This window comes from Pipistrellus kuhlii, unplaced genomic scaffold (assembly GCF_014108245.1).
Source record: "Pipistrellus kuhlii isolate mPipKuh1 unplaced genomic scaffold, mPipKuh1.p scaffold_m20_p_1, whole genome shotgun sequence".
NCBI lineage: Eukaryota > Metazoa > Chordata > Mammalia > Chiroptera > Vespertilionidae > Pipistrellus > Pipistrellus kuhlii.
In genome coordinates this window covers 121,894,508-121,910,040 of record NW_023425404.1, presented here as the reverse complement: position 1 = coordinate 121,910,040, position 15,533 = coordinate 121,894,508, and positions in this window count along the sequence as shown.

The window sequence follows — 15,533 nt, the reverse complement described above, 5'->3', positions numbered from 1 at the left end:
TTTGTAGAGCTATAAACTTCCCTCTCAAGACTGCTTTTGCTGTGTCCCATAGATTTTGGATTGTTGTTTTTTCATTGTCATTTGTTGCCTTGATGTTTTTTATTTCTTCTTTGATCTCTCTGGTAACCAACCCAGTCATTGTTTAATAGCATGCTATCTAGTCTCTATGGTTTGATTTTTTTTGGATTGTTTTTATTATAGTTGATTTCCAATTTTTTGCCCCTGTGATTTGAGAAGATGCTTGATATCATTTCTATCTTCTTGAATTTGAAGAGCCTTTGCCTGTGACCCAATATATTGTCTATGGGTCATTTAAAAATTATCCATATGCACTTGAGAAGTATATATATTCTGTGGCTTTGGGGTGAAATCTTCTGAAGATGTCGATTAATTCTATTTAGTCTAGTGAGTCATTTAGGATTGATGCTTCTTTGCTGATTCTTTGTTTAGAGAATTTGTCCAATCATGATAGTGGGGTATTAAAGTCCCCTACTATGGAGGGATCTCAATACCAGACTTCAAACTATATTACAAAGCCACTGTTCTCAAAACAGCCTGGTAATGGCACAAGAACAGACATATAGATCAATGGAATAGAATCGAGAAACCAGATATCAACCCAAATCAATATGCTCAATTAATATTTGACAAAGGAGGCACGAATATACAATGGAGTCAAGACAGTTTCTTCAATAAATGGTGTTGGGAAATTTGGACAGACACATGCAAAAGAATGAAACTAGATCACCAACTTACACCATTCACAGAAATAAACTCAAAATGGATACAGGACTTAAACATCAGATGGGAACCATAAAAATTCTAGAAGCATCCACAGGCAGCAAAATCTCAGACGTATGCCAAAAGAACTTCTTCACTGATACTGCCCCTAGGGCAATGGAAGCTAAAGAGAAAATAAACAAATGGGACTACATCAAAATAAAAAGCTTTTTTTACAGCAAAAGAAACCATCAACAAAACAACAAGAAAGCCCACAGTGTGGGAGAACATATTTGCAAATAATACCACTGATAAAGGTTTAATCTCCAACATTTACAGACTGCTTATACAACTAAATAAAAGGAAGACGAATGATCCAATTAAAAAATGGGCAATGGACTTAAATAGAATATTTTCAAAAGAAGACAGAAGAAAGGCCAAAAGGCACATGAAAACATGCTCAAAGTCACTAATTGTCTGAGAGGTGCAAATCAAAACAACAATGCGGTACCATCTCACTCCTGTCAGAATGGCCAACATCAACAAATCAACAAATGACAAGTGTTGGCGAGGTTGCGGAGAAAAAGGAACCCTCGTGCACTGCTGGTGGGAATGCAGACTGGTGCAACCACTCTGGAGAACAGTGTGGAGTTTCCTCAAAAAACTGAAAATGGAAGTCCCATTTGACCCAGTAATCCCACTTCTAGGAATATATCCCAAGAAACTAGAAACACCAATCAGAAAGGATATATGCACCCCAATGTTCATAGCAGCACAATCTACAATAGCCAGAATTTGGAAACAGCCTAGGTGCCCGTCAGCAGATGATTGGATCCAAAAACTATGGTACATCTACACAATGGAATACTATGCTGCCATAAAAAAGAAGGAATTCTCATCATTTGCAGCAACCTGGATGGAATTGGAGAACATCATGCTGAGTGAAATAAGCCAATCAATGAAAGAGAAACACCCATGACCTCACTCATTTGTGGATGATAAAGAACATTACAAATTGATGAACCAAGAGACAGATATAGAGACAGTAAAGCAACAGGCAGACTGTCAAATTACAGTGGGGAGGGGAGGAAGATATGGGGGAGATAATAGATCAACCGAAGGATGTGCGTACATGCATATAAGTACAACCAATGGACATAAAACTCTGGGGAAGGAGGGTATGTATGAGAGGGAGGGAGGGGGGCAAAAAAATCAATAAAATATATTAAAAAAAATAAAGTCCCCTACTATGATTGTCTTGCTGTCAATCTCTCCTTTGATATCCTCCAGAAGTTTTTTATTTTTTTATTTTTTTTAAATGTATTTGGGTGCTCCTGTATTGGGTGTGTATATCTTGTTAGATTGCTCCCTTTAGTATTAAGAAGTGGCCTTCTTTATCTCTTGTTATTTCCTTCACTTGGAGATCTAATTTGTCAGATATAAGTATTGCTACCCCAGCTTTTTTATTTTTTTTATTTTTATTTCCATTCACCTGAAAAACCTTTTTCCAACCCTTTATCCTAAGTCTGTGTGCGTCTTTCTTTCTGAGGTGGGTTTCCTGTAGACAGCATATATATGGGCCATGTTTTCTTATCCATTCATTTATCCTATGCCTTTTGATTGGGGCATTTAACCATTTTACATTTAAAGTTATTATTGGTAGGTATTTGCTTGTCATCAGTTTAATTCTTTACCCTTGTGTTCCTTCTTTGATTTCTATTTCTTCTTTTTACAGCAGATGCTTTAGCATTTCTTGCATTGCTGATTTGGTGGTAGTAAACTCCCTTAGTCCTTTTTTGTCTGTGAAGCTCCTGATTTCACCATCAACTTTGATAGCTTTGCTAGTTACTGTATTCTTGGATTCAGACACTTCCTTTGCATGACTTTGTATATTTCATTTCATTCCCTTCTTGCCTGATGTGTTTTTGTTGAGAAATCAGTCTCTAGTCTGATGGGGGATCCTTTATATCTAACTTTCTGTCATTCTCTGGCTCCTTTTATGATTCTTACTTTGTCTTTGGTGTTTGCCAATTTAATTATAATGTGTCTTGGCAGTGGTCTTTTGGGGTTCATTTTGTTTGGGACTCTGAGCTTCTTGGATTTGTATGAGTTTTTTTCTTCCCTATATCAGAGAAGTTTTCTGTTATTATTTCTTCAAACAGGTTTTCTATTCCTTGCTCAGTTTCCTCTCCTTCTGGCACCCTATTATGCAGATGTTGTTTCATTTTGTATTGTCCCAAAGTTCCCTTAGGTTCTCCTCCTGCTTTTAATTTTTTTTTTTTCCTAGAAGCTGCTCTGTTGGGTATTTTTTCATACATTATCTTCTAGCTCACTGATGCAGTCCTCTACTTCTTCTAGTCTACTGTTGATGCTTTCTATTGAGTTCTCTATAGCAGTGATGTCATTTTTCATTTCTTTTTGGTTGTTCTTCATTTCCTCTTGGTTCTTACACATATTGTTGAATTTGTCTTCCATTCTTCTTATCCACCTGATGACCATTTCTATGAATTATTTCTCTTATAGGTTGCTTGCTTCCATTTAATTTACTTCCTTTTCTGGTGATGCCTGCTTTGCTTTCATATGCGGGCTGTTTCTTTGTCTTCCCATGATCTATCTTCTCTGGGAGTTTGGTTATGTAGTTCTCTCTCTCCTTATCCCAGGCAAAATCTGACCTTTCCATGAGGAAGCGCAGAGCTCCTCTGAATCCACATGCTCATGCCTTTTGGGGATCGGTGTTCCAGGGTTTGCTGCTGTTCACTAGGTGCCAGTGTTGCAGTTTCTCAGGATTTTCAGGCTTCTGACAACATCTACTTTCCCCTTCAAGATGACTCAGTCTCATGAGAGAGAGCCTGTTGCTCCTGGAGCCATCTCTAGTTATGAATTCCTGTTTTAAACACTCATTAGAGGTGTATTTTCTGGGATGGTTACATATCAAGCATTCATCAACCATCAATATCTTATAATGAATTAGTTTAAGATTGGTCTGGTTCTTTCAGCTGGATTTTAAAAGCATGAGATACAGGATATACTATTTGATGAAGAAGAGAGAAATTGGGGCTGGCACTAATGGGGTGTATGGTGTGGGGTAGAGTGGTATGATATGGAATTACAGTGGGGCCCTGTCTAGTTAAGAATGATTTTAAACTTATATTTCATTTTCTGACCATAATCTAGTCCTCATTCTCAACTTTTCCACATTCTTATTTTTTTTTATAACTTCTATTCAGTCTCATTCTTATAGCTCACCATTTCTTCATTTTTTTTTCTCAATCTCTTCCCCTACTAGGCTAGAGCATAAAGTTGCTTGAACTACTTTGAAACTTCAACCTACTAGTGCCCTAGTTCAGTAGACCTCAGTCCTCCATCATTCCCATATTTTGCTTTATTTCATCTGGCTTGTCAGCTGCTGTTCACTGTTGAGGATTTTGTATGAAGACACTCCATATCATGGTGTATATTATCAGTATGTCCTCAAGGCTGCTCACAAACCTTCAGTCATGCTATCATTTTACCTCATTACCATCTGTCCTGTTCTCATGAAGCTACCCACTCAATCCTCATGCCCATCATATCCTTCATTCCCTACTTTACTAAGAAAACTGGGGCCATCCAACCTGCCAATTCTAATATAAAATTTATCTGCATATAAAATTGAATTCCTACTTATCTTTCCCGATTCTCAGAGATTGAAGTTTTCCTCTGCATGTTCATGGCTGGCCTCTCTATTTTCTTCAAAACTCTTCCTTGATCTCTCTCTGGTTTAGTTCAGTGGATAGAGCATCAGCATGCAGACTGAAGGGTTTCTGATTTAATTCTGGTCAAGAGCACATGCCTGGATTGTGGGCTATCCCCACTGTGGGTGTGCAGGAGGCAGCCAATCAATAATTCTCTCTTATCATTGATGTTTCCTTCTCTCTCTCCCTCTTCCTTCCTCTCTGAAATCAATAAAAACAATAAAAATAAGTAAACTCTTCCTTGGGTCCTGTTTTATTTCTCTTCACATTCCCACTCTTTCTCTTTGTGGGTAGCTTTTTGCCTATCCACTTTTTATACATTGGATCCAATAAAATATATTTATGACCCATTAATTTCTTCCCTCTGATACTTATTTTGGGTGATCTCAATATTATTACATTTTAACCACCAAATTTATACTAATGGTTCCCAAATATTTCCAGCTTGGCTTGTTGGATATCCCATGTGCATATCAATCTTAACAAATCCAGAACTAATTGTATCTTTTATGCCAAACCTATATCACTTCACTTAGGAATCCAACTCAGAAAGCTTCAAACTACTCAAACTACCTCTGTTCTCCTCAATATCTATACCTAATTGCTTATAAAACTTTGCTGATACTACTATTTCAATGTATCGCTAACCTCATTCTTTCTCTCTAACCCTCTATAACCTCATTACCAGTTCTGCCCTTCATCATCCTTTGCTTGGGAAGTCGCATTACCTCTATAATTAGTCTCCCTGCTGCTGCTATAAGTTGATCCTCTACTCCTCATTCAGAGTAATGTATCTAAGGGTTAATTCTGACTGTTACCCTTACTGTTTAAAATTTAACAGTGGATTTGCACACTTACTTAATAAATGTAGAGTTCCTTATTATAATATGAAAGATTCCTCATGATCTACTACTCATTAGCCAGCCACTGTATCATATTTTATGTACAAGTAACATATAACTGATTCCAGGTTTTTTTTTTTTCTGACCCTGTGCTAGCCTCTGTGCCTTGGTCAGGTGACCATCTGTTCTTGGAATACATTTTCATTGTTCTTTTCTGGATCAATTACTACTCATCCTATAAGTCACCTTTTCCAGGAAACATTGGTTAGTCCTCCAGGTTAGGAGAAATGCTTCACTTTCTCCTCATAGACTGTGAACTGATTAGGACAAGGCCCACATCTTTAATCTCTACATTCTTATTCCACAGTACAAATGCCAAGCTTGTAATAAATTTATATATCTGTTGTACTGAACTATAGACATCTTGGTGAGACAATAACAAAAGAATTTAAAGAACACAGAAAAATTAAGAAGTGAGAAGAAGACAAAAACTCCCTTTGCTTATTTTATAATTTTGTGTACAGTAGAACATATTTTGGGGTGGAAGGAAGGATTGAGGGGAGAGTACAATATTATCACTGTAGATAACAGCGATTTGTAGGGATACAGACTCTATAAGAAATCAGGGTGGGGTTTCGAGGGAATAAAAGTAGTATCTAGAAGAGGGAAATGATAAAGGTAAAAAAAAAAAAAATCCTGTACCAGATAGAGTCTTCAGTTCCTCTTGACCTTACTGGTTCCCAAGTCTTTGGCCACTTGTGCCTGCCCAGTAGTTGCTTCAGCAAACTCTTTATAAACTCCAATCAAATTCACGGAGCTTCAACTTGTTAGAACTCTGCCTCATGTTCCAACCACATTACCTCTTATCCTCCACCTTGGGGCTGATGTAAAAGATGATCACATGCATCAAGGACCCATGCATATGCAACCCCAGAGGACTAGAAGCAACTCCTTTAGCAATTGGATATGGGATCTGGCAGATAAATTCTTAACACCCTGCATCCCACAGAGGGGTTGTATGAAGATGAAACTTATGAGACTGAGAAATCAATCATACTGAACACCAAACAATGGTCTGGTGATTAACACACTCTGGGTAGGCTCTCTCTTTTTCTCTGCTTTACTCCCTCTATCTCACTTGTACTGTACAATTTATCTTCCTAATAAAGCAGTGACATATAAGTTTATATTTATTTAATTACTAGAGGCCCAATGCATGACATTTGTGCATGGAGGGGGGTGTCCCTCAGCCCAGACTGTACCCTCTCCAATCTGAGATCCCTCTCACAATCCAGGACTGCTGGCTCCCAACTGCTCATCTGCCTGCCTTCCTAATTGTCCCTAATCTTCCTGCCAAGTTGATCACCCCCTAACCATTCCCCTGCCAGCCTGATTAATGCCTAACTTCTCCCATGGAAGCCTGTTTGCTCCTAACTGCCCTCCCCTTCAGGCCTAGCACCCCTAACTGACCTTCCCTGCAGGCCTGGTCCCCCTCAACTGCTCTTCCCTGCAGGTCTGGGTCCCACCCAACTGCCCTTTCCTGTAGGCCCAGTCACCCCCAACTTCCCTCCTCTGCCAGCCTGATCACCCCTAACTGCCCTCCCCTGTGGGCTTGATTGAACCCAGCTGCCTTCCCTTCCAGGCTTGGTCCCTCCCAACTGCCCTCCCCTGCTGGCCTGATCACCCTGCTGGCCATCTTGTGGTGGCCATCTTGTGTCCACATGGGGACAGGATCTTTGACCACATGGGAGCAGCCATCTTGTGTGTTGGAGTGATGGTCAATCTGTATATTACTCTTTTATTAGATAGATTGACGCCTGGTGCATGGGTGGGGGCCTGCTGGTTTTCCCTGAAGGGTGTCCCAGATCAGGGTGGGAGTTCCATTGGGACTTGGGAAGGCCTGTGAGAGGGGCCTGTGGTGGTTTGCAGGCTGGCAATGCCCCCTGGCAACCCAAGCAGAGGCCCTGGTATCTGGAATTTATTTACCTTCTACAATTGAAACTGTGTAGCCTGGAGTGGAGCCAAGCCTCCTGCTTGCTCTGTGGTGGCAGCCATTTCTGTTGGGATTTGTGTATCTTCTGTAATTGAAACTTTGTAGCCTGGAGTGGAGGCCTAGGCTGGCCATGGTGTGCAGAAAGCTTGGCTTCCTCCATCACCAGGGACAATTCTAGCCTCCTGCTCTTCCAGCTCCATGGCTGCTGCCATTTTTGTTTGGATTTGTTTACTTTCTATAATTGAAACTTTGTAGCCTTGAGTGAAGACCTAGGCCAGCTAGGGCAGGTGAAAAGCTTGGCTTCCTCCATTGCTGGGAAAACCCAAGCCTCCCTCCTGCTCTCTGTGGCCGCAGCAATCTTGGTTGGGTTTATTTGCATATTTGCTTCTGATTGGATGGTGGGCATGGTTGGTGGGTGTAGCAGAGGTATGGTCAATTTGCATATTACTCTTTTATTAGATAGGATTATTGCTTTAACCCCAGATTATACTTTCTGGTGGAACCTAGAATGAGATAGTTGGTGCCAGATGTGGCCCTTAAAAATACTCTCAGGATGGTATTTTAGAAACTCTAGATTTGGGATCAGGCCTAAGTAGATCCAGAAAACATGAATTACATGAAGAGTTAGACCATTCTACCTTATCATTTACTTCTGAAGTATTGATACCTGTCTTTCTATGTACACCTCCAGCATTATGGTTGTGGTGATGTTGGTGGGTGCTTATGGTCAGCTAAATGTGTTGAAAGCAAATTTATAGTTTTTTGCTAGGTCATCGGGATATATTAGCAAAAATTATGCTAGTGTTACATTTCAGTGCCAATCAAGCATATCCACAAAACACAGTGATTAAGGGAGATACCCTTGCTGTACAGAACTTTATGCACTATACTTAGGTGCTCCTGTTGTACTCATGGAAAAGTGGTCTGAGATATGAATATATGTGGGCAATTGGGAAAGGCAGATGAATTGATTGAATAGTCAGGGGATTAGAAGGAAAAGACTGGAGGGTCAGGGACATGTAGTTCTAGGGAACACACATGTGGATGGGCATATGTGTGTGGGCACAAAATGTGCAGATGTTTATGTCTCATGGTCATGCCCATTGGGGCAGTATCTCAAAAATCCAGGGGACAGGATGACTCCTTATGTGATGTCACTCAGCATCTGCAAATTTGGCAACCCCAATGAAGGTGTAATGGGCCCATGAACAGAGTGGCCATGGTGATAGAAATGAAAATTAAACATGAGTCTAATGGCATGGGGTCCCTCACCAAGACTGGCATAGCTATTGATACTGCTGGATACTCAGCCTTCTAGCAACAGAGACTGATGCTGAGCTCTCACATGCACCATTTCTCAAGGAGCCTCATTAGATGGTTGTAAATACATAGCTTCATCTTATAAGAGGAGATAGGAGGGCTACTGCACAATGGACCCTTCCATTCTGATGAACCCATATACTCTCCATATGTGATTCACCATCCTTCTTCTCACGGCCTCAACCTATTGATTAGTCCCATATAAGGTCATCTCAGACACATTTTATGACAAAAGAAATATAGTTATGGACACACAGCAAGATAATTTTTGTTATTCTGTGACTCATTACCTCAAAAAGCTGGCATTATAGTACTGGCCTATCAAAGTCTCAACCAAGGCACCAGTTTAGGGAAACACCCTACAGGTCAGTGTGTGATCCTATATACATTAGTATACATGCAGTTCATATTAATAGGTGTCACATATATTCTGTTCTCAGTAGTTAGAATATATGTTTCTTGGAACAAAAGTGGTAGAAATAGAATTGGTCCCTCTTATCATTACCCAATCACCAAAGTATATATCATTTATGTTTGCTGTCCCTGCTATATTAGCTTCTACCAGGTTAGAAGTTCCTGTTTCCATGATTAGTGGTTGGGACACTTCCACAGGGTACTTGGTTTCTCGGGTCAGTGTGTCAGAGGCCAATATAGCAGTTATTGTAAATTCATAGTTCTATCTTTTAAGAGGATCTAGGAGGGCTGCACAATGAGGCAGGGAAAGTACATCTGAAATCCAAGATTCACTGGAGTATCTCTTGTACTTTGATATTTAGTGATGGTGATGAAAATGGACAATTGCAGCAACCACAGCCTGACAAGGAAAAGACAGCTGTGTGGGTCAGTCCTCCAGGTAAGCCACACAGAGAAGTCCCAGTGCTCCCTTCCTTGAGCAGAAGGGAAATGTAGAATGGGTGGTGGGGGATGATTAGTCATTGACTCTAGCTAGGGGTGTCGAACTCAATCAGAGAAGTGGCCAAAATCTAAAATCCAGTCTAAATCGCAGGTTGAATGGTTTACTGAACAGTCATAAACTGTCATTATGATGGAAACGCAGCAGAGTGCAGTGATGACAGCCTTGTGCGGGCCACATTGCAAGGTCTGGCGGGATGGATTTGGCCTGCGGGCCTTGTGTTTGACACATGTGCTCTAGACCAAATGCAGGGGTGAGGACTAGAGTTTGCTTCACTTACCTTTTAACTTCAGGTCCTCAGAGATTGAAGCTGGCTGCTGCCTTGATTGGTTTCATATATAATCTCAGGGCATCTTGTTCTTGTAGCAGTTAAGCTCAAATTGTAACAGGGAAGTCAACAAAAGGCAAGGGCATGGAAAAATCTATTATGACTCCCTAACACCAAGGCCTAGGCCACTGCCTTTAACTTACCTACTGTTATATATTCAGCCTTGCTGGGATTCTTGCTAGTTTCATGCAGGAATAACCAAAAAGCACCTTCCATAATTGCACTAAGCATTCTAGCCGCCTGCCCTGGGCCTTTTATTTTTGTAAAAACTGAAGCAAGAGAGTTTTTGAGATCTTCTCAGTGCTACACTTCTGCAAATCAGAAGTATGAGGTGGTTATCCCATGAAGTGAACATTGACCAGTGGGAAGTGAGAGCTGGCAGATAAATGTTTCCTTCCTCCTCCCCCAGACACAGCATCTGAAGTTACAGTTGTTCATATGACTCCTTGGACAGAAGTCCTATAAAATCAAGCCAACAGTGACACTCAATCCCCAAAGGTGGACAGCTGGGTAATGATCACCTGTCCTTATATTGAGTCTCACCTTCCCTTGTCAATTCTCTTTTCTATCAATCCTGCCTTCCTGGGATAGTACTCCCCAGTAAAATACTACACATAAGCTTTTTTTCCTCAGGCTTTCTTTCAAGGTAGAATTGAAGAAATGATTCGGAGATCTGAAACAGATATTTAGTTTGTACAGAAGATCTAGAAGCAGATGACTAACAGGCAGTGAGGGTGAGACAGGCATGACTGAAAAGTGGGAGATGCCTTTTTCTTCCTGGCTGCATTTCCCAATTCAAGACAGTTTAAAGAAGCATTGGCACAATAATTTACAGTATCATAAAAGATCCTTAGAGGGAATGAAAAAGTCAGATAATGAGACATGTGAAACATTTTATATGCATATGTGTTTTTTTTCTGACATTAACATAAACCCAGTGTCTTTTCCAGTAATCTCCAGCCTCCTTCCTGTTCTTGAAGCTCTTGGCCTTGACTCTCCTCAGAAGTCATTTTGTGCAAAGCACAGAGCTCCTCTATTGTTTGGTTAGGTTTTCATGAGCAATTGTGTTGGAGCTCCAAAATATTCTGCTATAAGCATGTTTGTTTATACTTATGATGTACGAGGAAGCCCAGGTTAGGCCAAAAGAAATGGCTGAGTGTGAAGGCACAGTATGTGCCCAGTGCCAATTTGCCAAATGGATTTTTTTGTGTGTGGAAAGGACACCTCTTAAAACAACTGATTCAAAGCAGCTTTGATTTTAAATTTTCAAAGGATACATGACTTCCCTTTCAAATATGAACTATTGTCAATGTACACAATACAGTGAATCATAAACAGCTTCACAGCAAAGCATGTTAATCTTCCTGAAGTGTCCCACTGACATCTACTTTCCTTTTCTTTCTTTTTGAATTTTTACATGAGCCCAGAGTTGCTCTGTTACTAATAGGAGCGAATGGCTGAATGAACACTAAAAGCATGGGACGCTGCTAGTCTGTGGGTTACCATTTAAAACTCTCAGCAGCACAGCATGAAATACTAATTCATTACATCTACAATACCATATCCATTAGTGCTTTCTCATCCTGGAACTTAAATAGTCCAAAGCTCAGAGAGTCACTAAAGAGAGTAATTAATACAATAGCACAATTCTCCACGGTTCAGGTGATATGATGGACTGACTTACCTGTCACAAATAAATATTAAAGGAGGCAGTTTCCTTCTGTTTTGCATTTTTAATCTTCCTCCTCCTTTCTCCATATTCTAACAGTCTTTTTCCAACTGGATTTTATATGTTCGTCTAGTGAGAATACATTGACCTTCTGTTCCCATGCTTAAGCTTAATTCTATTTAAAACAGGTCCATAGTTTGAATAATAACACAATTGAAAAAATGACTCAAAAGACAAAAATGCTATATTTCAGTTTAACCTGCTTTTTGTCTCCTCTTCTGCTTCCTTTTCTTTAACATTCAGGTCAAGTCTACAGAAGAACAAGAATCCTTATAAAAGCACTATTCAGCCCTAAAACCACTGGAGAGGGTTTTCCTGACCTAAGGGGCCTGCCCTTTCCTGACCTGTGTGAGCTGGGGGTTCCCTCTCATAATCACAGACTCTTGGACTCTTCAGGGATTTTAATTTTCAGACCCATTATCAAATACATATCCTTCATTAGCAACTTCATAGAGTTCACTACAAGGGAAATAGTTACATTTTTGTATACTAAATGAGGGGGGGGGTTAAGAAAGTTTTTAAAAACTGTTGGAACTATTCCAATGACTAGTGCACAGGAGAAAAACAGTTGTTCCATAGATACCAATTAGACCAGCATTTTATACTTAACACTATACCTTCTGATACACTATCCATCAGATTCCTACAACCTCTCTCTAAGTTTCATAGGGCAAGAGTCATCAAGTATATTTTTAACTGAAGCTCAGAGAGGTTAAAAGATTGTATATGAAAAATCTTGGGTTAAAATCTAAGACTTCTAATACAAGTTCAAACTTTTAACATGAAGTTCTAGTATTCAGTAAAAACTACAGCTCTGAAAACATGTTTTTGTTGTTTTTTAATCTGCCTTTGCTTTATCCTTCAGGAATTGTTTGTTTGAGAAGATAATAGATTTTATTAATATAAAAACCCATTGGCATAGATATTGTGTGTGAATTCACTATTCCTGAGACCTGAGAACATCTGCCAAAAGGTTAGAGGTTATGCTTTTCCAGATATTCTGGAATGTTGTCTCATTTCCTGAGCACTAGTTTGAACTTTATTGATATGTAAAAATCTGTCATATGTGACTCCTTTCCAGGACTCCATAATCCCATAAATCAACTTATTGTAATAAACATCTATATAATAAGAGAGGAATATGCTAATTATCCATTACGCCTTGAGGCATAATGACCAACCACATAACAACCAGATCATAGATCTGCAGAAGGGTGGGGCAGCAAATTAAAAATGGGTGACAAAAAGCTACAGGAGGGGTCAGAGCAGCAAGCTATGAGAGGAGGAAGGGGGTGGGGGTTGGGGGAGCTATAGGAGGGCAGCAGAGAGCTACTGGCACATGGATTCGTGTGCAGGGCTACTAATGTTTGTATATATATATATATATATATATATATATAGTGTATTCATATATAGTATATATATATATATATATATATATATATATATATATATACACACACACACACTATATATACACACTATACACACACACACACACACACACACACACTATATGGTAAATGGTGCCATTAGAATTGATGAGATAGTCTAACATTGGAAAAGAGGGAAGAGATGCTAGAGCTACAATGTTTTCTCTCTTTTTTTCTTACAATAAATTCTCAGATAATTTTCCTATACAATATCTCTATTCCTCATCTCCAAGTCATGCCTCAAATTACTTTCATTTGACATCTGGGAGCACAGTTCATAATTAGATTCTGTTTCAAGCACTGAGTTTCATAAATCTCAGCTCAACTAACATTAATCTGCTGATCATCTCCTTACGTTCACTATAACGTATACCATTCACTCCTTTCTTGTAGCATTCTTCCCCTACATTCCATGATGGCTCAGTCTCCTACTTTGCCTCCTGTCTCTATTTCTTTTATTGAATTTCCCTTCTCTACCCAGCCTCTAATGTCAAAATGCCTCAGAGCTCAGTTTTAAGATCTCTTCCCTCTCTTCCAATTTTAGGCTACTTTATCAGTTCCAATGACTCCATTTACCATCTACACTAAGTGGCCAGGTTATTATGATCTGAATGCATAATAATCTGGCCACTCACTGTATATCCTATATAATAAAAGGCCAGATTATTATGAATTCAGAGATCAAAATAATCTGGCCACTTTGTGTAGATGCTCAAAATTTTCAAGTTTAAATTCTTATATACATTAAAAGATTTATTATAAGGAATTGGTTTGTGTGATTATAGAGTGTGAGAAATTCCACGATCTGCATTTGGGAACCTGGAGACCCAGGAAAGCCAATGGTATTGTTTCAATCTAAGTCTGAAGGCCTGAAATCCAATAGAGCCAATGGTGGAAGTTCTAGAGACTCAAGGAGATCTGATTTTCAGTTCAAATCCAAATACTGGAAAAGACTGATGTCCTAGCTCAAGCATTCATACAGTAGGAATTCCCTTTTTCTTATGTTCTTTTTGCTCTGTTCTGACTTTCAACTTTCAACCATTTATATTTAGGAGGGCAACTTGCTTTATTTGGTCTACCAAATCACATGGTAATTGCATCCAAAAACATTCTCAATGATGAACCAAGAGTAATGTTTGTCTAAATATCTGGGCTCCCCATGGTCCAGGGAAACTGACACGTAAAGTTAACCATCACAACTTTTCAGAAGCTGTTATCTCAAATGAACTATTTACCATATTTACTTTGATTTTATATAAGTACTTCCAATTTAACCTGTCAAAAATCAACATATCATCATTTTCAAATTTATTCCTTATCAAGTATTCCCCCCAATAGCAAAATAATAAAACAACCCATTCAACTCCCATGTTTCCCCAAAAATAATACATCCTTCGAAAATAAGACCTAGTGCATGGAAAGATAAGACATCCCCTAAAAATAAGACATAGCACAACTTTGGGAGAAAAAATTAATATAAGACACTGTCTTATTTTCGGGGAAACAGAGTACTTATGTTACAACCTGAGAGCCATCTTTTTATATTTCCTTTTCCTACATTCCCCAAATAATCAACTTCAGCCAATTTTAATTTTTAGGTATTTATTGCAGCTGTTTACTTCTTTTCATGTATATTCTTACTTAATTCAGGTCATCATAATATTAAGACTCTTTATCAAACTGATTTACAGTCTTTTAATTGTCACCACCAAAGCCCCATACTGCATAAAGCACTAAATGATCTTTTAAAATGCTCATTATATCATACTAGAGGCCTGGTGCATGAAATTTGTGCACTCGGGGAGGTTCCTCAGCCTAGCCTGTACCCTCTTGCAGTCCAGAAATCCTCAGAGGATGTCTGACTGACTAGGAGGTGGGACAGGCTCCTGCCACTGCTGCTGCACTCACAAGCTGTAAGCCTAGCTCAGGGCTTCTGGTTGAGCAGCAGTTCCCCTCTGGGAGTGTCCTGACCACCAGGTGCAGCTCCTCTGTTGGTGGTCAGTGCTGCGCTTCATAGAAACCTGTCATTCCACCATTTTGTCAATTTGCATATTAGCCTTTTATTATATAAGACTAGTGGCCCCATGGGGGTGGGGTAGTGTCCTTCAGCTCAGCCTGCAACCTCTCCAATCCTTGAAGGATGTCCTATTGCCGGTTTACAGGGTTGGGTCTAAACCAGAAGTCGGTTATCCCCCTTGAAATCCGGGACTGCTGGCTCCTAACTGCTCACCTGCCTGCCTGCTTGATTGCCCCTAACCTCTCTGCCTGCTGGCCTGCTCACTTCCAAATGCCCCCTGCCCCCACCAACCAGATAACCCCCAACTGCCCCCCTGATCACTCCCAATTGCCTTCCTTGTTGGCCTGCTTGCCCCCACTTTTCCTTCCCACTGGCCTGCTCACTCAAAACTGCCCCCAACTACTATCCTGATCACCTCCAACTGACCCCCACTGATGGCCTGCTTGTCCTCAACTTGCCCCCCTGTGGTATGCTCACCCCCAACAGACCCCCCCCCCCCACTCC